The sequence below is a fragment of the Phalacrocorax aristotelis genome, chromosome 13 (assembly GCF_949628215.1).
Source record: "Phalacrocorax aristotelis chromosome 13, bGulAri2.1, whole genome shotgun sequence".
Taxonomy (NCBI): domain Eukaryota; kingdom Metazoa; phylum Chordata; class Aves; order Suliformes; family Phalacrocoracidae; genus Phalacrocorax; species Phalacrocorax aristotelis.
In genome coordinates this window covers 3,190,627-3,212,994 of record NC_134288.1, presented here as the reverse complement: position 1 = coordinate 3,212,994, position 22,368 = coordinate 3,190,627, and the positions used below count along the sequence as shown (strand labels likewise).

General features: G+C 49.1%; 1 protein-coding gene across 3 annotated transcripts in view; it reads left to right on the top strand.

The window, feature by feature from the left end:
- RALY (RALY heterogeneous nuclear ribonucleoprotein) overlaps positions 1-22,368 on the top strand; it is a 143,887-nt gene that overhangs the window by 35,275 nt on the left and 86,244 nt on the right. For all 3 annotated transcript variants that reach the window (XM_075108718.1, XM_075108717.1, XM_075108719.1), the window contains exon 2: positions 16,957-17,047. The gene's annotated coding sequence lies outside the window, so the exon portion shown is untranslated. The remainder of the gene's footprint in view (positions 1-16,956; positions 17,048-22,368) is intronic.

Sequence of the window (22,368 nt, the reverse complement as noted above, 5' to 3'; positions counted from 1 at the left end):
GGGTCAGGGAGTTGTGAGACAGAAAGCAGCCAGAGTCACAGTGAACGCTCTGAGTTATCAGTAAACACGGAGTCAGGTCCTTTCCAAACATGTATGGAGATGTATGGGGTTGGTGTTTCTCGCTACAGGGCTGTTACATGATGCACCTGAAAATGGAGGAAAATTCTTGAATTTTTGCTTTCCTGTGTCTTCCAGCTGACGCTTTCCTTGCTATCCCATCCTTTGCTCCCTTAGCTTGTGCACTGCACCAGCGGTGACCCAGTTAAGCCCATTTGAGAGTCAGTGGGGCGTTTTTAGTGGGTGGGTGAGGGTGTGAACGATACGTCTGCCAAAGGGTTCCTGTGTTTGCTCATTGGCAGATTGACAGGCGATGAGCAAAGCAGCAGGTGGTACCACCTTGGGTTTCCCTCCATGTTTTGGGGCAAGCAGAGTGGGTGTTTGCAGCGAAACACCATTTCTTTGGTGGCAGGAGTTTGAGGCTCTTGGTGGTCATTCAGAGGGTGACCTGGCTTTTCTCCTGCAGGAGCACTCCTTCCACATCCGTGTATGAGCAGGGCTGGAGGCGAACTATGCCTTGAGTTATGCAGCGTTGCTGTTGGTGCGAGGCTAGGTAAAGTCTTTTTTTCAAATTTAAAAATATCCCTTCAAGTAAGAGTGGGTTTAGAGAAAAGCTCTGTGTTCTGGTGTTTTCAAAGAAGGATTATCAGATAAACTTTACATTACGCTGGTTTTCTGTTAACAGTTTCTTTGGGGAATGAGGGAAGGATTTCGGAGTAAACTCATCTCCTACAAAGCCTGTGGTACCTGGGGATCCATGACAGAGTGAGAGGATATTGCTCTAAAGAAGTGGTTGTTTCTGAAAGGGCAGTGCTGAGATGAAGTGTAATAAGATGTTTCTGACAGAAGGCTATGAGGGAACTCTCTCATGTGCACACATACACACAGGCTCCAAGATATATACATAAATACAGCTATTCACTCCATAACTGGACCCTAAGCAAATACTGCATTTGTTTGGAAAAAATGTCCTCTTTTTCTGTCTAGGTGATAGGATCTGACGGCAGGACAAAAGTACTTATGTGCAAATGACCTTGGAGAATTTTTACTCTTCTGATTACAAATGTCATAAGACAAAAACAAGCAAACAAAACCTGAAAACCCCATATTTTTTCCCTCTATTTGAAACCTCTGGCTGGCAGGACTAACTTGTGTATCAGTAGCAATGCCAATGGCTGCTTGTTTTAAGCTTGACCAATTCCAGGACACCTGAATGTTGCTCTCCTTAGTTCCTAAAGAAATAAGTAAAAGCATTTCTTACATGGCAGCCTCATGCCTATTGCATCCCATGGTCAGGGCAAGTGTGCAACTCCAAAAGCTTTTTCTTCCAGCTGGATGTTCATCATGACAGTCAGGAGGAGCTAGAAATTATCTCTGAAGACTAAAGCAGCTAGCCAAAGCAGGCATGGCTGGATCAGCCCCTTGCTCTGGTGGATACTGGATGCTGGCTTGAAGGACTGCAAGGGAGCACCCAACCTGGGGAGCCTGTCTTTTCTGCCTCATAACTGCTCATGAATAACCCCAAACATAAACAACTGGGTTTTTTCTTACCAGGAGCTTTGTCTTGGGAGAACAGATGGGAGCCAGCACACCCGCTTTGTGCTGGTAGCTGAGGGCTTTATTGCTTGGGTCTGTTGCTTGTGGCCGTTGCTCTGTTTGGCAGTCCCTCTTTTAGCTCAAATGATTTTGTTTCTGGCCTGATGCTTGCCCCTGTGGAAAGCAGCTGTATTGCCCCTCAGCTTTTGCTAGGATAAACAAGCCAAAAATGGGCAACCAACTTGATGCTTCCCATTGCTGCTTCCCAGCTGGTGCAGCAATGGAGCTGGATCTGAGCTGCGTGGGTCTGCACCCCCGTCGCCTGCCTGGTCTTTTGCAAAAGCCGCCTGATCCATTAGGCTTTCTCCGAATGACTTTCTCTGCATTTGGTGTATGATGCTCCACTCATGTCCCCAGGCCCTGCGGGTGACTTGGGGAGATTCCTTCCTGCTGGCCCCGTCCACGGCAGTGAGCCCGGCCGGGTGGCTGGGGCTGGTGCCGTGGCTGCAGCATCGAGCTCCTGGTTACCCAGGCTGGGCAGGTGAATATCTTTAGCAGGAGAAAAAAACACCAGTGGGAACTGGTCATGGTATTTTCCACTTACTCTTGCCTCTGATTTTTATCTTACCCGTGCAAATTCTGCCAGAATTTAAGAATTACGCACACCTTGTGAAGGCCTCAAAATCAAAGATATAACTTGTTTCAGATTTTCAGTCAACTCTGGAGTTACAGAGCTGTTCCTGTCTTATATAACCCCATCCAAGCAATATTTTTTCCACTGTGTGAAATAACTCAGTAAATTTCTAATTACAGAAATCTAATTAAAGGCTGAATGTAACTACTATGCCTAATCATAATGATACACCCATTTCATTAAAAAAAAGAGATTGCTTGTGTACAACAAACCACCCAATTTAGTACAGAATTAATAACCGCCACTCTGGCTGAAGCTGTGCAGGCGCCGGCTCGTGGAGGCGTCCCCAGGAGGTCCACGTGGCCAAGCTGAGTCTTGTGTGGCTGCATTTGAAACTCTGGCTCTTCTGAGAGTAGGTTCTCGAGAGGTGTTTGTGTAAGAAGGGGGTGAGAAAGGACGCTCCCAACTGGCCAGAGCTTTGAGGGACTATGGTCTGTGCATCATGGCCAAGCGTCCAGGCAGCTGCTGAACTGGGGTTTAGTGGATTTTGTGTCTGAAGCTTGGCAGTGGTAGAGCAGCAGAGGCACCTTGGCTTCATTTTCATGTCAGCTCTACCTGGTGATCTGGTCTGCTCTCAAAGACCAAAGTAGCACAAGAAATTATCCCACATTGAAGATCTCTCTTCCTGTGGTTTCCAGTGTGCCGCACCAAAGCCTGGAGCAGACGGCACCCCTCTGATGGAAGCCTGTTTTGTAAAACTTCTCAGATCCGCTTTTCCCACCAGGTGCCTCTGCCATCAGCGGTGAGATAAAAGCACGTAACCTCTGCAGCAGGCAGAAAACCAACACCAGCCGTGCTGTCCAGGAGCCAGGCAGCTTGTCAGGCCTCTGCTAACTGATGCACTGGTCTATTGATTCTTTCTTTCAGCTCTAAAGCAGTGCCTGCCTTTACAGGAGCTCCAGCAGCATTCCTCTGAGAAGATGGTTCCTTAAAGTAAGACATGAACCTTAATCTATGCAATTGAGCACAAGTTGCAGAAGGCACGGCTGCACTTGTACGTCTGGAGTTTTCTATTAATGGTTTTGCAGTAGTTCGTTGCTGCAGTCGCTCTTGCAAAAGCAACTGCGGCTTCATCCTTTCTGTGCCTTGGTGAATGCAGCGGGAAGTTTGTCCTGCAGCATGCAGACTGTGCCCAAATTTCTGGTAGGGCCGAAAGAATTCAGATATCAGAGGGGGAGCCAAATATGGGACAGAGGGAATAATACCAGGGCAGTGAGGTTAAATAGACGGATAATTGATTTTTTCAGTGCTGGTCTCGGGTGTAAATCCATTGAGGTTAATGAAGTAAGGCAAATTGAATTGAACAGCCCCGTATGGAAAGCTTAGCCTGGCATATGGCCAGTTTCAGAGGCTCCTCTTGGTGCTTCCATGGTGTTTTTAATGGGTGCATCTTGGTGTCAGCATTTTGCTTGTTTATGCCGGCTGAGAAGAGCCAGACTCTGACAGCTGCAACCATTTTAACTTGCAACCAAGAAAGCAAACCTCCCATCTTGTTTCTTTACTTAAATACTTGGATATATGTGTGTGTTTGGGGTTTCTGAACTCCCCGCGGTTATTTTGCGGAGCTTGCTGACGTGGTATTGCAAAGCCCCACGGGCTGGAGGCTGCGCAGCCCTGAGCTCGGTGCATCTCAGCCTGCATTTCTGCAAGTCCTTAGGAAGCCTTCATGGCATTGCTGTAAGCAGTGTATTTTGGATGAGGCATCAAATATTTGTCACAGAAGCACTTGCGGCACTTTGGCAAGTATTAGCTCTGGAATCCAAATTAAATTCTGATATGGATCATTGTATCCTGCCAACCCTCCCCTGAGTTGAATTGGCGGGGGGTGTTTCACTTCCCGGCCGGAGCAGGTGGGCTGCGGATGCATGCTGATGGCAGTCTGTCATAATTTTGGCTGGGATGGAGTTAATTTTCTTCCTAGTAGCTGGTATAGTGCTGTGTTTTGGATGAGAATGTTGATAACATGCTGACGTCTTAGTTGTTGCTAAGTAGTGCCAGTCAAGGACTTCTTCAGCCTCTCGTGCTCTGCCGAGTGCACGAGAAGCCGGGAGGGGAGGGGGCACAGCCAGGACAGCTGACCCAAACTGGCCAAAAGGATATTCCGTACCAGATGGTGTCGTGCTCAGGATATTAACTGGGGGGAGTTGGCAGGGGGAAGCCGCAGTTGCGGCTCAGGGCCTGGTGGCGTTGGTCGGCGGGTGGTGAGCGGTTGTATCACTTTTTCCCCTGGGCTTTGCTGCTCGTCCTCTCTTGTCGTTTCCCTTTTCATTACAATATAATTGTTATTTTAATTATTATTATTTATTTTAATTATTAAACTGTTCTTATCCCATGAGTTTTCTTACTTTTGTCCTTCCGATTCTCTCCCCCATCCCACTGGTGTGGGAGGAGTGAGCGAGCGGCTGCGTGGGGCTGAGTTGCTGGCTGGGGCTAAACCATGACGCGGCCGCACAGCTCAGGTGGGACACGAGGAGAAGGGAGATCAGGTGGACTCTGCATTAACCAGCCCATCGGGCTTTGGGTGAGAGGTGATACATAGGTGGGTACAAGGTGGGTTTGCTAGAAATGGGGGATCCAGCCACAACTTTGGGGGCAGAGGGGATGCTCTCCCTGCCAGAAGGGCTGGTGCCCAAGCCCACAGGTGCTGGGATCGTGTTGTGCTGCGCCTCTTGATTCAGGCAGGGAGGGACCCCAGCCCTGGGAGCTGGCACGCTGGCACCGGCACAAGCTGTGACCTCGGGTCAGAGCTCTCTTGGACCCCCACTCTTGCGCACCTTGTACCCTGCTGAGCATCACCACAGCAGGACCTGCCTCCCCCCGTGCTGTAATACCTACAATGCTCTACAGAGGACACTTCTCTGTGGAGGTACAAAGTGCTGGCTGTGCCTGGGTGCCTGAAAGGGGTGGCCCAAGAGAAAGGGTTGACCTGACATCTTCTCAGGCCATAGAGATGCTTTATTGGTTTCTCCCCTGCTGGCCTCAAAGCTTGTGGGAAGGACGTGTGCCTCACTACAGAAATGGGTCTGAGGGTTCAGTTGCCAGCAGAAGGTGACTTGTCCTTTGCATCAGTTAAGCCTGGGCATTGTTAAGTCATAAGTGTCTGTCGTGGGTAATAGATCATACCCTGTGGATACCCTGGCTGTTGATGCATTGCTCTGTACAGCTAATTCAGCAGGACCTTTTGCTGCTCGTGGCCAGACTTCTGAGTCCACCTAGTCCTCAGTCCACATAGTGCTCAGGTTTGCTTTTCTAAATGATGCTGACAGTGAGCAGGATGCCTTGTCTTCCCTGCTGTCCCTCAGCTGCTGCTTCCCGACACCTGCCGGGCGCTGGCACAGAACTGCTTAACCTTGGTAAATGAAACTTTGCAGGTGTTACTGGAAAAAAAAAAGGACTCTGCCAAGCAGCTCTCCCCTGGGTCTTGTCTGTTATTCTGTTCTCAGGCTTTCCTTGTGATTGCCCAGGCTCCTCTGAGAGCAAGACAGGAGCAAAATCAGGCCGAGAACGCCCTAATCTTGTCATGGCCTTTTGCAACACTTTTTCTTAGGCTTGAAGATCTTTGGGAAGAAGAAAAGCTTTACAGGCTGCAACTTCCATCTCGGTTTAACTTCAGGATGGTCACCCCTGATGTGCACTGGGACGCACTGGTGTACCGGTATACGCTGTTATACACGCAGCAGCTGCTGCAGAGAAACCGGACTGCGAGAGATGCTGTGCCAAATGCAGCAAAACTATTTCTTCAGGCATATGTGCATCTTCCTGCCTTTTTGTAGGGAAGGATTTTTGGTGAAGACACAGTTCTCATGATAGCAAAGGCACCTGCGTGGGGCAAGGCTAATACCCAAATAGCTTGCCTGTTCCCTTTGCCCAGGTCCTGGGGGACACTTCTTTCCTGTGTGGCTGATGCTTGAGCCTTCTCAACCGTGGGCCACCCGCAGGCTGGTTGAGCTACCTGGGACGTGGCTATTTCAGAGTGGGCTCAAGGACTATCCCTGCCCCTTAGGGCTGCCGTCTGCCAGCCGTGCCACCTCACTGCTTTGGCAATGGACCTTTTCCCTGGAGCTCTGGCCCTTTGGGCTGATGAAGAACCAAAACCCATCTGCAGCAGATGCCCAGGTCTGGTGCAGGGCAGGATGCCTGTGGAAGGTGCAGTGGGAGCACTTTAGGCAGCACAGCGCAGCTCAGTCCTGCACCAAGCATAGGACATCTCCCACCCAACTCAAGCTGCTGACAGAGCCTCTGGGAGAGATTTTCATCTTAGATCCCACAAACTCTGGACAGATTTGAGCACGGACCCTGATGAGGCTTAGATCCTGAGCTCCCTATCGTGTTGGCAAGGGGGGAGAGCCTTTACCAGAGCAGTGTTTTTTCATCCCTTGCCATTTCCCTCTGTTCCTGTACGTTCCCCTGCTTTGTGCTGCAGCTAAAAATAATTGAAAGAAAGGCATGAGCCTGCAATGAGGGAAGGGGAGAGGGAATCCCTGTGCATGAGAAATTGGACTCCTACAGCTGGCAGGAGCCTGTCCATCATGCAGGCAGCATGTGTGTGGTGGTTTCAGTCTCTCTTGCTGGATAATCAGTGGCTAGATAAATAAACAGGCTCTGTTTTTGCCTTCAGTCACCCTACCAGTGCCTCTTGCTAGCCTTGACTTTTTGGCTTGTCTCTGTATTTTTAGCTGCAGGACACCCTGTTCCCAAACCTGAAGAGGACCTGGGTTTTCTCATACCCTTCTAAACGTGTGAAGCTAGCTCTCGCCCTTTTCTGAGTCCTGAGTTAGAGAAGGGGAGGGTGGCAGTGCAGTTTCCTCCCACTCACACTGGTGTAGCTAAGCTGAGGAACTGAGCCAGGAATATCTGTTTGCCCAGGAGTTTATTGATGGTTTTGCTGAATAAATCTTTGAGGAAGGATGGGGAAGAATGTCTCCTCTGGGAGATGCTAAGTGTAGAGGAGCCCTTGTGTGCAGACCAGCTCCATGGTTGGTAACAAGGCAGGACCCTCCAGATGCTGAGGGTCGGGTATAGACTGAAACTTCTGCCCTGCACCCTGTCTCCATCAGAATAGCTGGTGGTAGCACGTTTCTGGGCATCTGCAGGCCTGCACGGAGCAGGAACCGCACTGTGTGCTCATTCAAGACTGAACACGCAGGCGCCAGTTGCATGAGAAGTCTGGTATCCTCAGGCTGGGGCAGGTTCAGCATGGTGTGAACCACGCTTTGTTCCCTTGAGTCTAGAACTGAGGAGGCCCAGCATGTTTTCCCCTTCTATTCATAGATAAAGTAGTGGAGGAAAAAAAACCACTTTATTACATTCAGCAAAATGCAGTATTTGTATTTTACTGAGAGATGGACAAGTTTGGGAGTTTATTCTTTCATTTAGAAGTATAAAATTATTTAGCACAATGCAAAATTGTATGTCACTTTGAATAAGCGATCAAATATTCTTTCATTTGGCAAGTGCTGAAACGAGTGTGTCTTATTGCATGATGGTTTCAGTCATGCTGAATCCACCTTTGCATCCTTTTCCACTCATGCAAGAGAATCCACCTTTTCAGCAAGCTGCGCCCTTGCATTTACCTAGTCCTGCTTCCGGAGTCCCCTGCCCCGTGTGAGCATCCCTACTCTGGTCCTTATCACCAGCTTTGTCAGGCTGCAGGCTCAGCTCCTTGCCTTCCTCTTCGCTCCCACTCCCCGTACCGAAGTCCTCACTCTGCTCGCTTAGGCATGGGCTTCAATTTAAACATCTGAACAGCTCCCTTGATGTAATTAAGGCTATTTGCGTGCTTGGAGTTAAGTGCGTGCTGAAGCGCTTTGCTGGATGGAGGCATAAAAGTGCGTGAGCTTCAGCCGAGCCGTAAAGTAGGTTTTATAAGGCATTGGGGGCTGCTAGCTCCGCTCCTCGTCCTGGTGGCAGCCGGTGTAAGATGACCCAGGATTTGTGACGGCTGCCTGCCCTCCCCTCTTGCACACTAAATGTCCTGAAGTCTGTTTGTGCCGCGCTGACGTGTGTCCCTGGAAGATTGAATGACCGCCTTCTCCCCTGGGAGAGCCACTCAAGGTCACAGGCTGCTTTCCGACATCTAGCAAGCCTGTAGCGCCAGTACTCGTGATGTGCTACGGAGGTGCTCTTTGGGCCCATCAAGGTGCCCCAAGGCAGGTGGGGTATGGGGGTGAATCCCATCCGGGTGCCCCTACATCCCCGTTCCTACATCGCACATGCCATCATGGAAGGGGAGACGCTGGGGTGGCGGGGGGGATTTATTTGGTCAGAGTGATAAAAAGCAAGACTGAGCAGACGCAGGCATAGGTTTTGCTTGGTGTGAGCAGGCTCACGTGAGTCCAGATGCTCCCCAGGTCCCAGGGAAGTCTGATCACGCTGCCACATGCTTCTGTTCTGGCAGGTTCGGTGATGATGCCTTGAGCTTGCCCTTCTTGTCCTCTGCCAAGAGAGGGTGGTGTGGGCTTATCCTGTTATCCCACTGCAACCTAGGCTGGGAGCATACCATGCTATGCAAGGTATAGCTGATTTCTGCTTTAAAGCAGAAATATGTATGTATTTTGCGGGGACAGCCATAGAGTTCCTTAACAAGAGGCTGCTGCTGGATTTGCATGGGCAATGTTACTCGATCTCCCTGTGCAACTGGTGCTACCTAAGATGATAATTTCCTATCTGAGTGCCAATCTGAACAGCTGAGATATTCTGCATTTTTTAATGGCTCTCTGCTGTGCCTGAATTAATGGAAAAAATGGTCTGAAACTAAGATGAGAGTATTGAAGGGAGAGAATGACAAATTGGCTTTAGAGCATGGCAGCAACAAGCACTGTCAGGGGTTCACGCACTGACCTTTATCTAAACAGAACTCTATGTAATAGATAAGAATATTTAACAATAATTAATGTCATATCAGTGCAGAGAACAAAATGACTACATCAAGCAGGCAAGAAATCCAGTGCAAATTACTCAAACGAGAAATGTCAGCTTCTTCATATCTGCAACCTGCCTTGTGCTGATGGTGCTGGAATTAGACGGGAGGGCATGCGAGTAAAGAAGCTATTAAAAATTATTTAGGGACTGGATGATATATACATAAATGAGGGAGAGAGGCAGAATCAAGCAGAACAGCAGCAGCTCTGCTGGACCAGAGTCGTGTAAAATCAAACACTAAACTGAGCTGATAATTGGGTGCAGGGATAAATCTGTATAAACCAATTATCTCCACTGATGAAGTTTTGACAGACGGCTTAGGGTTTCCCTTTCCTTCCCCTCTGTCTCCGGGGGTCCCAGTGCACTGTGCTTCAGCAGACACCTCTTGCCCGGGCAGCTGAGCCCCTCTTTGTTTTATAGACAGGAAGAACCATTGCTGTCTGGGGATGTTGAGCTGTTTTTTATTCTGTTTCTGAGCTGGGGTTGTTCGGAGGGTGGCTGAGCTGGGATGCTCTGGGGATGTCCAGAGGTGGGGATGGGTCTCTGCGTGCTCTGGCTGCTGCCACAGGCAGTGTCAGTGCTGGGCAAGTGATGGGGAGCAAAGCAGCTCGGGCTTCAGGGGCTGCACATGGTCACATTGCGGACTGGGGTGGGGTGGGGGAGTGCTCTGCAATCCCTAATTTAATTTAAAAAATAATGATGGTCCCTGGATGCCCATTCACTGGTGGTGGATTTCCTTGGTCCAGATGACAAAACAAGCTGAGTGAGGAGTTAACCCCCTCCTGACCTTCCTCCAGCTGTGGGGCATCCCTGGGCCTGCTGCTTCAGGCTGGGGGTGGACATTTGTTGGAGCAGTTTGCATCCCTCTGCCCTGGAGTAACTGGCTACCCGAGCCATGGTGTGGAGCACACCAGGGCTTGGAAGTGCAGTTCCAAGTGGTGCTATTAGCAGTCCAGGTGTGTAGGTGCAGCATGTTGGCTTGAAGGCTTTTTATCAAGCAGTTTGGTTCAGAGCCTGGTAAAATCCTGGGGCAGAAGGGATGGTACTTGAGCAGTCAACGGTAACCCCCTCCTTGCTCTGAGTGGAAACCCTGTGGGCCAAGCCCTTCCACCTGGGAAAGTCTTGGGTTTTTTTCAGGGAGAGTGCTGGGCAGCAGCTATTCCTTAGAAATAATGATTGCCATTATCTGGCAGCAGGTGATGGGAGGAGATCCCGGAGCTGAGCACTGAATCATCATCTTGCTGCACTTTCTTTATCGATGGCTGCAGATGCCGAGCTCATCAAGGTGTGATCAGTCCTCCTTGACTGAGACAGGCTGTGCTGCCACCTGCGCGACAGGTCCGTGCCCCTGCGAGCCAGTTCATAGCCCCCTCTTAAACTCCAGCACAAACAGTTGGTGCAATTGGCTCAGCTTGGACTTCAGGAGGTTATTCAGCAAATGCACAAGTCTTGTAAGAAGCCCAGCCCTAGATATAGCGGGTTACGGTTGTTCTTGGCTTCATTCCCCTGAAGCCAGGGGTGATGCAAAGGAAAAAGTACCTAGTTTTATTCTTAAAGGGCCCATTGTAATAGATTATTTCCTAAACGTGAATGAATTTATGTGCATGACCAACTGTGGGAAGTGTTATTAGCCTCAGTTAGTAGAGGTGAGGTTGAGGCACAGAGCTGGAGCCCAAGGTCATGAAGGGGAGTCTGGGGAAGAGCCAGGAACCGCTCCTGAATCTCTTGAATTTCTGGCTGGTACCTTAAAGGCCAGTCCCGTCTGCAACCTGCAGTCCTGCTGGCCGCAGATTAGTTTTGTTGTCAGTATGTTCCTGGTGGGAGGAGGCAGCAAGGTTGTGAAAAACAGCTTTCCAACTGGCCTGGTGACCGTTTGACAGCATGAATTTACAGGCAGACGATGGAGACGTCATGATTTAAAATTAGGAGCGATGTGGAGCTGTAACTTCGCCCCTTGAAGTGGAACATGAAAACTGACCTGTCCCTGATCCCATCCTGCGCCGGGACGTGGTGTGGGGTTTCATATCTCCATTACAGAAAATATTCTGCTCTGCATGCCTCGGGCAAGGCATGTCTTGCTACCAGCCACCTGTGCCTCCGGAGCTGCGTGGCTGGTGGGGCAGGACCGTGGGGGGGAGTGTGGGAGAGGGGAGGGAGCAGAGCCGGCTCCTGACGCACTCCCTGGGCAGCATCTCTGCCTAAAACCTACTGTGCAAAGTTCAGCTCTGTTGGTTCAGTCAGTAAAGCTGTTTGATACGCTCAGCTGCTAAACAAACCTAGCCCAAGGTTGGATGAGCAGATAAGTTCCAATTAGAGGATCTGAATATTGATTCACTGGGGAGAAAATATGACATTAAAGGATCACTGGAAGACTAAAGCCAAACTGACGTATTGCTTAAAATGAAAGGCTGTGAATTTGCATCAGAATATAAGAGCAGGGCTTTGACAAAGAAAGGCAACTAATTAAAGCGCATCAATTAAATGGAGTTCCTCCCTGTTTTATCTCTCATGGTTGGAAGTATAGAAAAGGCACTTGTTAGAAAAATAGGTGCTATTTAAATCCAGGGTGTTACTGATAACATCCAGAAAGGCACAAAGGGTAGTGATCTCTGCTCTGACTCACGTTTCAGGCATCTCTTTTCCAGGAGGAACTTAGAGTTGTGTCAGACCAGCCAAGCAGACAAAGCAGGAGCCTGGGAATGCTCCTGCGCCGAGCTGAGCTGCTCTGTGTTTGTTTTGAAGTCAAATGGCTTGGTTTCTCCATGCTTCCTGCCAGTCTCTCCTGGCGCTCGGGCGGAACTCTCTCCGGCAGAGTTTGGAAGGGCCCTGGAGGGCGGACGAGTGCTGAAACCACCGCTGTGCAGAAGAGAGCCCAGGGCACAAGCAGGTCCAAGCTCCCAGCCTGCGTGGAAGGCCCATGCTGGAGAAGATCTCAGCATGGAGGGCTACACGTGGTGAGTTTGGGCTTCCTTCAGAAGGAAAAACCTCAGCGGTGGAAGCTGTTCTGGGGAGGCTTGAGCCAACTGAGCTGCTCTAAGTCCTGTGGAGACTCCCTAGCAACTTAAAAGATGAACTCCAGGTCTCCTTTCCCATCCAACAAGCAGCATCACCCATCTGCAGAGCTCTCCTTGCTCTTCCTCGGTTCTTCTCTCTGCAGAGGGTGCAGTGAAACCCTCAATATTAACTCAACAAAAGCAGTTCATTTCTTTGTTCCTCCTGGTGCTGGAGCATGGAGAAAGGGGCTGGGTGACCTGTGGGAAAGCAGAAATCCTCTCCCACCCAACTCAACTTGTAGGGCAAACTTCAGCGCTTTGAGGCCACTTCCATAGTGGTGCATCAAGCAAGTGCAAGCATCAAACCCAGCTGGGCGTCTTATTCAGGGTGGCAGGGGGAGGCCAAGTGATACCCAGAGAGGAAGAAGCAGGGGCAGCAGGTTTAGCACTATCACCTCAGTCGCAGGAAGGCGCGGGCTATGCTGTCCATTCGCCAGCCCCCGCTGCCAGCACCAGCCCTGCCCCACATTTCGTAGCGACTCTCGCTGTATCCCAGCACGTGATGCTGAAATGACCTTCTCTTCCTTTCAAAGCACGTGGCTTTGCAAAGGTGCCGTTTCTTCTTTCCCATTTCTAAAGGACGTTTTTCTGAGAAGTTTGAGAGAGCAAAGGAAGAAAGAAAGTGAAGAGAAAAGGAGTTTTCAAGTTATACCGGTTCTTGCTGAGACATGCTGCTGGTCTCAACCTTTTTTTATGTGCATGGGAGCTGGTGCCACTTCACACCTGCTCCATGCTTGTTTTTAAATGACACATAATTTTGATAGGCAGTGTAAAGATGAAGCTTCATCCCCAATTAAATTGCATTTTCTGTCTTTTCACTTCCTGCCCAGTTGAGCAGGAAACCCCTGGAGAGCAAGATCTTTAATGAAGTAGGAGACGCCTGCAAAATTAAAGGTGATCTTGTTTATTAGGAGAAAACTGGTGCTGATATATAGTGTTTCCAGAATATTGTGCTTCTCTGTGATACCCTGGGGAGTGTCTCAGGTTACTGGAAATGCCGATGTAAGAACCTCAGGTCATCAGATGAGAGAGCATCCAGTCTGTGATAGCTGCTGTTTGGAAATGTGTATATCCCCACTGCAGCACCGGGCTGGTCCCTCTTTACTTCTACTGGAGTCCCCAGCTGATCCCAGTGCCAGTGCAATGGCTTGCATTTGGCACATGGCCCTGGGGAGAAGGAGGGGCAGCACAAATCCCGTGGGTACATCCCTGCAAGCCCTTTGGGTGAGCAAGAAGGGCACATCTCTTTTGTACAAAATATGTCAGAAACCCCCAGCACAGACTTTCTGTTTGCAGGTCTTCTGACCTTGGCGGTTAGCAACTGGTACAGAACTGTGGCTCTGGGGGAGTTGGAAGATGTTTTCATCAGGGTCTTCATCCCTGTATGAGGTGGGGGTGGAAACCACACCTGGTGCTGGGGTCACATTTGCTGTGCTCTGAGCCCTGCAGGACGGCAAGCGCTGTGTACCAACCCCACCGCTTTGCTGGGCAAGTTCCCTTTGCTGCTTCATCAAAATTCAGCCCGTTGTGTTGAGTCCCCTGCCCTGAGGATGAGTCTTGGGCTTTTAAGGGTCTATGATATATCTTAGTCAGTATCTACACTATTTCATCCTTTATTCCTTCCCCCAACTTCCTCTGAATGCCATCCAGCCCCTGTGATTTATTACCCTTCAGTGCATTTCGCTTTTTGTTGGAGAATTTATATTTAATTTTTATGCCTGTTATCATTCAGGGAGAGAAGGGAAATGCTTTGGGAGCTCAGAGTGAAAATAAACCAGCACATTTTAGCACAGTTACTTTGTTTGAAAGATGATGTTGTATTTTGGCAGGGTACTTGCCTCCTTCCTTCTTCACTTTTGCATTGTGGGCTGAAGTGATTCTAGAAAAATCACAGGATGGTGCACTGGACTGACTCCAGCCTTGCAAGGGCTGGAGTCTGCTGCTCTTGCTGCCTCAACTCATTAGGACTCAGGCAGTGAAGAGGAACTTGGTATAAGAGCAGGACAGCTTGGTCTTTCATGTAGCTGTACGTTTGGGAAAAGCGGGATTATGGAGCAGCAGAGGTGGACTTCCTTTTCTCAGCTCCCTTGATCTTGCTAGTGGTGAGGTTTTTCTATGCTGCCTGTATAACTTCTCCTTCAGGTTATCAGTCAGCTTTGATAAACCCTGTCTGGATCTAACTTAACATCTGGAGGGACACAAAGGGATGCAGAAATTTGACCATGGCCTCAAAGAGGCACCAGTGCAGAGTGGAGCCAAGACCAGAGCTCGGAGCTTCTGATGCCCTTTGATGCACCGTGTCCCTCTGCCCCTCATACTTCCTCTCCCCTCGGACAATTTTGAGTTGTTCTTGTCAGCAGGAAGCTTTAGGAGCAAGGTAAGCAGTTTTGCCTCGGTTGAGGCATTTGGGTAAGTTTGGGAGGACGATAGGGGAAGGCATTCAGAACTTCATCCAGATCTCAGGGGGAACCTCTGTTCCTCCTTCCTTACTGGGATTTGCTTCTGTAATTCTCCATCTGCCCTGTTCTGTCCAAGCAATGGCAAAGTAGAGCCCTTCAGGACTCTAGCACATATGATTAGAGGAGGCCATGAGCTGTTTGATTTTCCATATCCCCATGTCTCTGAGAGTTTTGATGTTCAGGGCTCAGCTCAGACATGGTTTGGCCTGGAGTTTCCCTTAGTCTCTCCCCTCTTCTGCACCTTTTCTGCATGAAGGCCTGTTCTCAGGCATTGCTGCATTCGTCGTTGATTCCAGTACTTTACATATTCACTTGAACTTCTGAGAGATGCTGCCAGATCTCTGTAGAGGCTCAATAAACTTGAATGACAGGTCCATTGAAATGGAGAGGAACTGAGGAAACAGCACTGGGAAGTTCATTATCTGGAATGCTTTATCGGGTTCTCGGATGATGGGAAACATTACCACGTGGCAGCATCTCCTGCTTTTAGCCTTTGTCACTATGGTGGCCTTTTCGTGCAGAGCTTTAAATCCCTGTGCAGGAGGGATTATCCCTTCGGTACACTGTCAGAGCATGCAGAGGCTTCTGCTGCGAAAGCCAGCATGTCATCTCTGATCAGCTCATTAGATATGTGCTCCTCATTGTTAGTTGAAGCCCAGTGCTTCGTTTCTCTGTCTCTTTAGTGCTTCCTCAGTTTTAATTAAAAACTTCATTCTAGTTTGACCTTTTGCAATGCTGTGGCATAACTGAGACTGAATTGAGCCTCTAATTACAGGGGGTCTCTCCTGGCAGGCTGGGTGGATGAACTAACTGTTCACCCTAATGTTTATGATGACTGGCAGGAGCCCTGACTGCTCCTCCTGCCCTCCCCAGGGATCAGGCAGCCCATATATCTGAGTATTTCACAGAGCAGGGTGGAAAATGTATTGGTCTCTCAATAAAAGCCATGCTTACTCAGAAGACGTTGCTTGGAAGGGAGGAGGTGGGAATCATCACCGGTTTGAGGAGGGTGGAGGAAGCAGAGCGGGAATCTCAGGGTGATTTATTGCCTCTGTTGTAGATAATTGCTAGCCCAAGAGGGCTGATTTGAAGGAATGGGTTTAAATTGCTGATCTTGTTAATGGCTTAGGCACTGGAGTGGGAGTATGGAGACCTGGATCCCATTCCTGTCAGCTTTGGACTATGTAGGCTGTGAGCTCGTGTGTGCTGTGTGTGTCCTTGTCCCAGAGCCTGGGGCTGGAGAGCACAGAGGAGGTCTCGTTACCTCCCATCCATTCAACCACAGCATCTTGCCAGGACGGGGGAAGATTTGGTGTGCATTTGGCTGCAGGGGAGTGAGGACTTGATGGGACCTACACACCACCTCTAAAGTATTAGCCTAGTCCTTACGGGATATGCAACCATGCTCAGCAGCCTTCCCTGCGAGGAGCATCGTTCGCCAGCTGACTGTGCCTGGCTGGCAGGCATCTGCACGTTGCCCAACATAAAAAGTGTTATAGCGAGTCTTATAGCAGCCACTTCCGAATTGTAATGCCCTGGTTGTGTTTCTACCTGGCAGGTCTTTCAGGGAGATACATCAGTGCACTGCGTGCATTCTCACCAGGTGTCTCAGCCCACGGCAGGGAAGGGAAAGCACCTTAATTTAAAGTCCCAGGAGGTGTCATGGCAGCTTAGGGGGACCCAGAGGAACTGACTTAAAGCTGAACACTTCAATTCCATAAACAAAATGTTTTCAGTCAAGTCAGCCTGACCCAAAGCAAGATCTTCAGTTTCAAAATACCTTTTCGAAACACGAAAGAAATTTAAAATAATGAAAATGTTTCTGGTTTACTCTGTGATACTTCAGTTTGAAGAAACTGTTTTCCCTTAACAAATCCCAACCATTGCGACCAAAAATCCCTCTCCACCTCTGTCTGCTGGTTACCTTGTTCTCTGTAAGCGTTAACATGAGGTAGCAGTTCTTGTGGGATTTCTCGTGCCCGAGCTGATCCAGACCACCAACCCAGCAGCTATCCCAAGGATTCAGCCCTGCGAACACAACTGACTGCTCCAGTTTGAGCTCCTTGCTAAGCAGCTCAGAGTCTTAGTGCAGAAAGTCCTAGGTCTGATCCTTACAGACAACCAGCCAGCAGCTTTTCTTTCCAGTACAGCGTACCGTTCTCTGCTGAGGGTTAGAAAGTGCTGGATTATCTGCTTACCACAACTAGGAAAAAACCCCATGTCCTGATTCTTGCAGGGTGAAGCTGAGACCACAGAGGGGTGCTGCCTCTGCTCCCAGACTGGTGACGGGAAGGACTGATAAACCCCAAGTGCCCACACTAGTCCCGGTAAGTAACTGTGTCTTGAGGTACTTTTAAATAGGAGACATCCCTGCAATTCTTGGCTGCTGCTGTTCTGCTGCGTGAGGCGGGACTCAGCAGCGAGATTCGGGGCAGCAAGGGCACCTTGCTTCAGATGCTGAATTTTATGAGCAGGCTTCATTCTAGATTCAGGCTGAGGGTTTTCTCTTTGAGCCTGCTGAAAGTGGCCTCATCCTGGCCTGGTGTAAGTGTTTGAGGCGTCCAAGGTCGATGGATGTGCTGAGAATCTGCCATTCCCTTGTGCACTGTTCGTAATAGAAATGGGTTTGCTTTAATTGCACCCCAACGGGCAGATTGTGATTGTTTTGGACACACTGGGGTTTTGGCATGTTTTAATTTCTGATTCATTGCTTATATTTCTTCTAAAAATTGTTTGCCATTTGTTGTGAGTGAATGTGATCACAAGCATGACTCTTGGGTAACGTAGAGGTGGACTCTGCCCTTGACTTGCCTGGTGCATGCCCCAGAGCAAGAGGTTGCAAAGAGAAGCTGGGGAGAAGCGCTGCGGGTGGGAGACATCACGCTCAGGGCAGTCACATGCCTTGCAGAGCTGGTGTTGCGGTGAGGGAGGGTGCCCAGAGCTTGATCAAAACCCTGGTACCGCCTCTGCCATGGGGTAAGCAGAGCGTCCTCTTGAAAATGGGCTGGGAGAAAGCACGGTCTTGGTATTTCCTTGAACACCAGCAAACTGGGGCTGTGTTTCTTAGTGCTTTGATCAGGACAAAGGAGTTCCCTCATCCCCAAAAAGTACAGCAGTGTCCTCAGGCTGCAATTTAGGAATATAAAGTGCCAGGACATGAGCTTTAACATCCCCCAGACCCAGCTTAGCCAGGTAGGCTGAGCTGAAAGCACCTCTTTGACGTGGCAGCGTGACCTAAGTATTGGGAAATGCTGGTCTGGGAATCGCTGTGGCTGTTAGAAACTTGCTGTGCTTCCTGAGCAATGGAGTCAATGAAGACCTGAGCTGGGAGATCTCTCCCTGGTTTTGGGGGAGTTTTGTTTCAATAAGAACGGAGTAATGGCACTCTAGGGGAATAAAACCTGGAGTTTGCCTCATTAGAGGGTGAACGAAGATTTCAGGGCATAATTGTACTAAGCACAATTCCTGGCATGAAGATGGAGTGGTGTAACGTTTTCAGCAGTGGACTTTTCCCTCCGGTTCCCAGGCAGATGGATAAAAGCAGGTCCTCGGTTTCCAGTTCGGCAGGGTTTACTGTTCTGGTGTAACACATTTGTTTTAATTGGTATCGTGGTTGGGTTTTTCCTTGGGAACTTGTATAGGAGGGAGGAAAAATAAATGTGATGAGGCAAAACTTCTTATCATACAAGTAGGAGCTCTGCTTTCGCTTGGTGGACTGCAGGAGGTATCGTGTACAGAAAATAAGGATCTAAGAGTTTTACGCTTCTTACCCTATTTAGAAATCTAATCCAGGAAAATCCAAATAACAGAAGGGTAAAGATTCATGTGAACTTTTTCAAGCCAAAATCAGGCAGTTGAAGGAGAAAGGGAATTTTGGTTTGCTTATGATTTGTCTAAAACCATTATCTGTTTCCAGCTTGTTGTACCTTCCCTTAGTAGTACTGAGAATATCTTGACACAAAGTAGGACTGAAAAATTCTGACATAGAGATATGTTAAACAAATGAGCTGGCTAAAAACCCTTTTCTGCATGAATAGGAGAACTATTGTGCCCTAATTCTACAGACCAGGATTTAACTTGGCAAATGAAATTATGGGATTCAGCAGTATCGAAGGAATACCTTATTTTTTTAATATTCAGGGTATTTTCAAAAAACAGCATAGCCAGAAGTTTTTCAAAGTTTTGTTTTGGCTGTTGGCGTATTAAACAATGCTTTAAACTATGGAGCCTTCTTTTTGTACAAGATACTTACTGTAAGTGGAGGAAAGTGTCTTTTATCCTGCGTGCACAGACTGCAGGGCTTGAACTGCAGCACCTCCTTCAATCTGCGAGTTCTTTATTTTCACAGGACTTCTGAACTCTTGAACGTTGCCGGTTGATTATTTGCTTTTTCGCTTTTCACTTCTCCCTCCAATTATTGGGAGTGCGCAGAATAAAGGTTGATTCCAGAGGGAGCTGTGAAACTACCTATTTCTTGGGGGTTGCAGAAAAAGCTGTGAAAATATCTGTCATTCAGGCAATTGGAGAAGAGCATTGAGAGTAACTCTGGAGAACTAGGAAGGCTGATGAAAATGCCCATTATTCTGGCAATGCAGAGAAGGTCACAGAAATACCTGTTATTGAGTTCACCCATACAGGGTTGGAAGTGTCCTGTAGTGCGAGGACAGAGCATCCTTAGGTAACTCAACAAAAACTGGATGTATGAAATTTCCTATCTGTGTTCTTAGAAAAGAGCCCCAGTGTCAGAGAGGGCCATCACAGTGTCTAATCACAAATAAATCCAGACCATAATCGCTTGCTCAGGCCATTTATGAACTCTGGCCACTCTTGTACTTCCAGGATTAAGATAGCACTCGGTAGGTAGCCCTTTAAGCTACGATCCTGGTAGTGACCTTCTTAGCACCCCGTGGGCCAAGGAAGGAAGCGATGTAACAGGTTTCTTAATTTAGAAAAGACGACGGGGGTCAGGAGGAGGTCGCAGGTATCGGTGCGCAGCGCAGATGCTGGCAGGGGCAGGCTCTGGCGAGGGGCTGCCGCGTCCGGTGTGGAGGCGGTCACGGGACGTGAACGGTGCACTCACGGGCTTCGCGATCGAGTCTAAAGGAGCCTAACTGAGGGACTGAGTCGCCCCCGGTGACTAAGACACCTTTGTCAGGGAGACGAATGGGCAGTAGGGTAACTGACGTATCTCACTATAAAGTTGTAATTCTTTCCAGTGGCTCTGCAGGTGTCAGGAACCATCAGAGAAGCACCTCAGTGCTTTAGGAGCAGCATCAGCGTGCAAAGCCGTGAGAGCAGGGATAGCCGCCTGGCAACTGCTGGCCCCGCTGTTCGCAGCGCTCGCTTTGCAGCTCTAACGTTTCAGCAGGAGTGGGCAAGCGCTTCGTGCCTGGCGCAGACCGGCTTTGCCTTTGGTGCCTTCTTTTCTCTGTTTCTTCTTCTTTTTAATTTTTATTTCCCTGTAGGCAATTACATGGCAGGATTCCTGCAGTGTGGATTCTGATGTGTGCACGCACAAGTTCTTTATTTCTTTTCATACTTCTGCAAGCATGTGCTGGGAGGACCATTGAATGCAGTTACCTCATCAGCAGCATCCCTTCCCAGCACGGGGATTACTATGGAGGAGCCGGTGAAGATGAAGTGTCAGGTAGCTCAGAGCAGGGTGCGGTGCTTTCTGAGCCCCGCTACCTGCCCATGGACAGTCTTCTCCTGAGAGTGTGCGGTAAACTCCAGTTGTCCCCAGTGGTTTGTGTGTTTCTGAAAACCTCTAAGGAAAGGAGAAGAAACTCAAATAATTGACACTACCCTCAGATAATTCCCACTAGGTAAAACAAAGTACATGGTTTTGTTTAGCAATAAAAGGGAGAAGAGGCTTCAGACCTGTCACCACTCTCTCCTGCAGAGCGTGGTCCCAGCAGTGAGAGTGATTGCCAGTGACAGTGACACCTTCCGGCGACATGGAGGTGCAGAAATTGCGATATGACGCCCCATTCATACCATCCCCTCTGCAGATGGAGGACCGGACATGCATGCTGTCACCTACAGCCTGCTTTGGCCGCTGGTTACGATGAAAACTGTTGAGTCAACATAGACCTGTGTAAAATACAGAAAGAGAGAGACTCCTTCTAGGCAAACTGAGAAGTGAAGGATGGGAGAATGGGTTAAAAAGCTACCTGGAAGGTGGACCCAGGGTCTGTTGCACCCATGCTGTCTGCTCATAGACCTAGTGACTCCAAGCTCTCCCCAGAAAATTAAGAGGGTACCCATGAGGATAAGCAGATTCAAGTGTGCACGCTGCCAACGTGCTCCAGCAACGGGACCCTCGAGACCACCCAAAGAGGGCAAATCTGTCTTGACCCTTTCTGCCAAAGTCCTGGGAATCCTGGTGCCTCTGAAGAGTTTTTCTTGTGGTATAGATTCAGTTTGCTGAGGTCCCCTATGAAATAAGGCAGTAATTCTTGTCTCAAGAGGCAGAGCTGACATGGTGGCTGTGCATCGTGGATGAGGAGAATGGTGGTCTCTACGGTGGAGGACACACAAATAGAAATTCCCTCCAAAGCTAATGCTCCCCAATCCTTACCCACAGTAAATAAACACTAAGACACAGCTAAAAATCCTTTCGAAGTAGATTCTCTGGAAGGATTGTCCATGCGTCTGTGCTGGAAATCATCTAATGGTGCGTGTGTGATACCTGTTAGCAGTTGGCTGGAGGACGTTCCCGGGCTGGTTTGTCTGGAACAGGTTTTGTCTTGAGTAGGTTCATGCTCGCATGGTGCAAGTGGGCTGCGGAGCCCACCTAGCAAATGCAGGGTGAGAGGAGCACTCTCCTCATGCAGAGGCTGTCCATGAGTGCTCTGCTCAGGGAAGCAGATGAGTTTTGGGCTAGAAAAGGCACATTCTTGGCGCTGAAGTTTGTCGTTAAAAGAGAGCGTGTCAGGGGTTGTTTTGATTGAAGATGATCAGGAGTCATTTAGCAGTTGCAAGCACTAGGAAGCGCGATCTGCAGGCTCAGATCCTGGTGCCGGCCAGCTCCAAAGTTCTCTGATGGAGCCATCCCCGCCCTTTGCCCCCACGTGCATTCTGCCTATGCAGAGCTGAGCTTAGCTGGCTTTGAGTGGGAATCCAAGCAGTTCTGATAAAGGATCAGGTTTTCCAGCAAGAGCCAAATCCTGACATGCTGAGCTGCTGTTCTTCAGGCTGGAGCCTGGCAGAGGTTCTTTGAGAAGCTGCTTCCTCATTTCTGCCCGTGCTAGGCTTGTGTGGCTCTGCTGAGGATGAGTTAGTGGAAGATGAGATGCTAATTAACCCTTTATAAACAGCCTCATTGTTCTGTCCCTGTGGTTGCCTGCGCATTTAAATACGCAAATTAATTGCATGAAGCTCTCAACTGCTCTGCCAAGACAGCAGGAAAGCTGAGGTGGTTCCAGATGCTGAGTGATGGATCGCATGACAGGCCATCGCCAGCAGCTCTACCTGGGAGGCCTTCCTTCCCCGGACCTTCCAGCCGATGGTGCAGTCTGCAAGCAGAAAGTTATGTAGCTCAGTCGTTTCTTGGTATATGAAAAAGCAGGTCACTTGGTGTTACTTAAGGACAGTAAGGCTGAACAGAAAACCAAACGTTACTTCACTTACCGTACACGATCCAGTG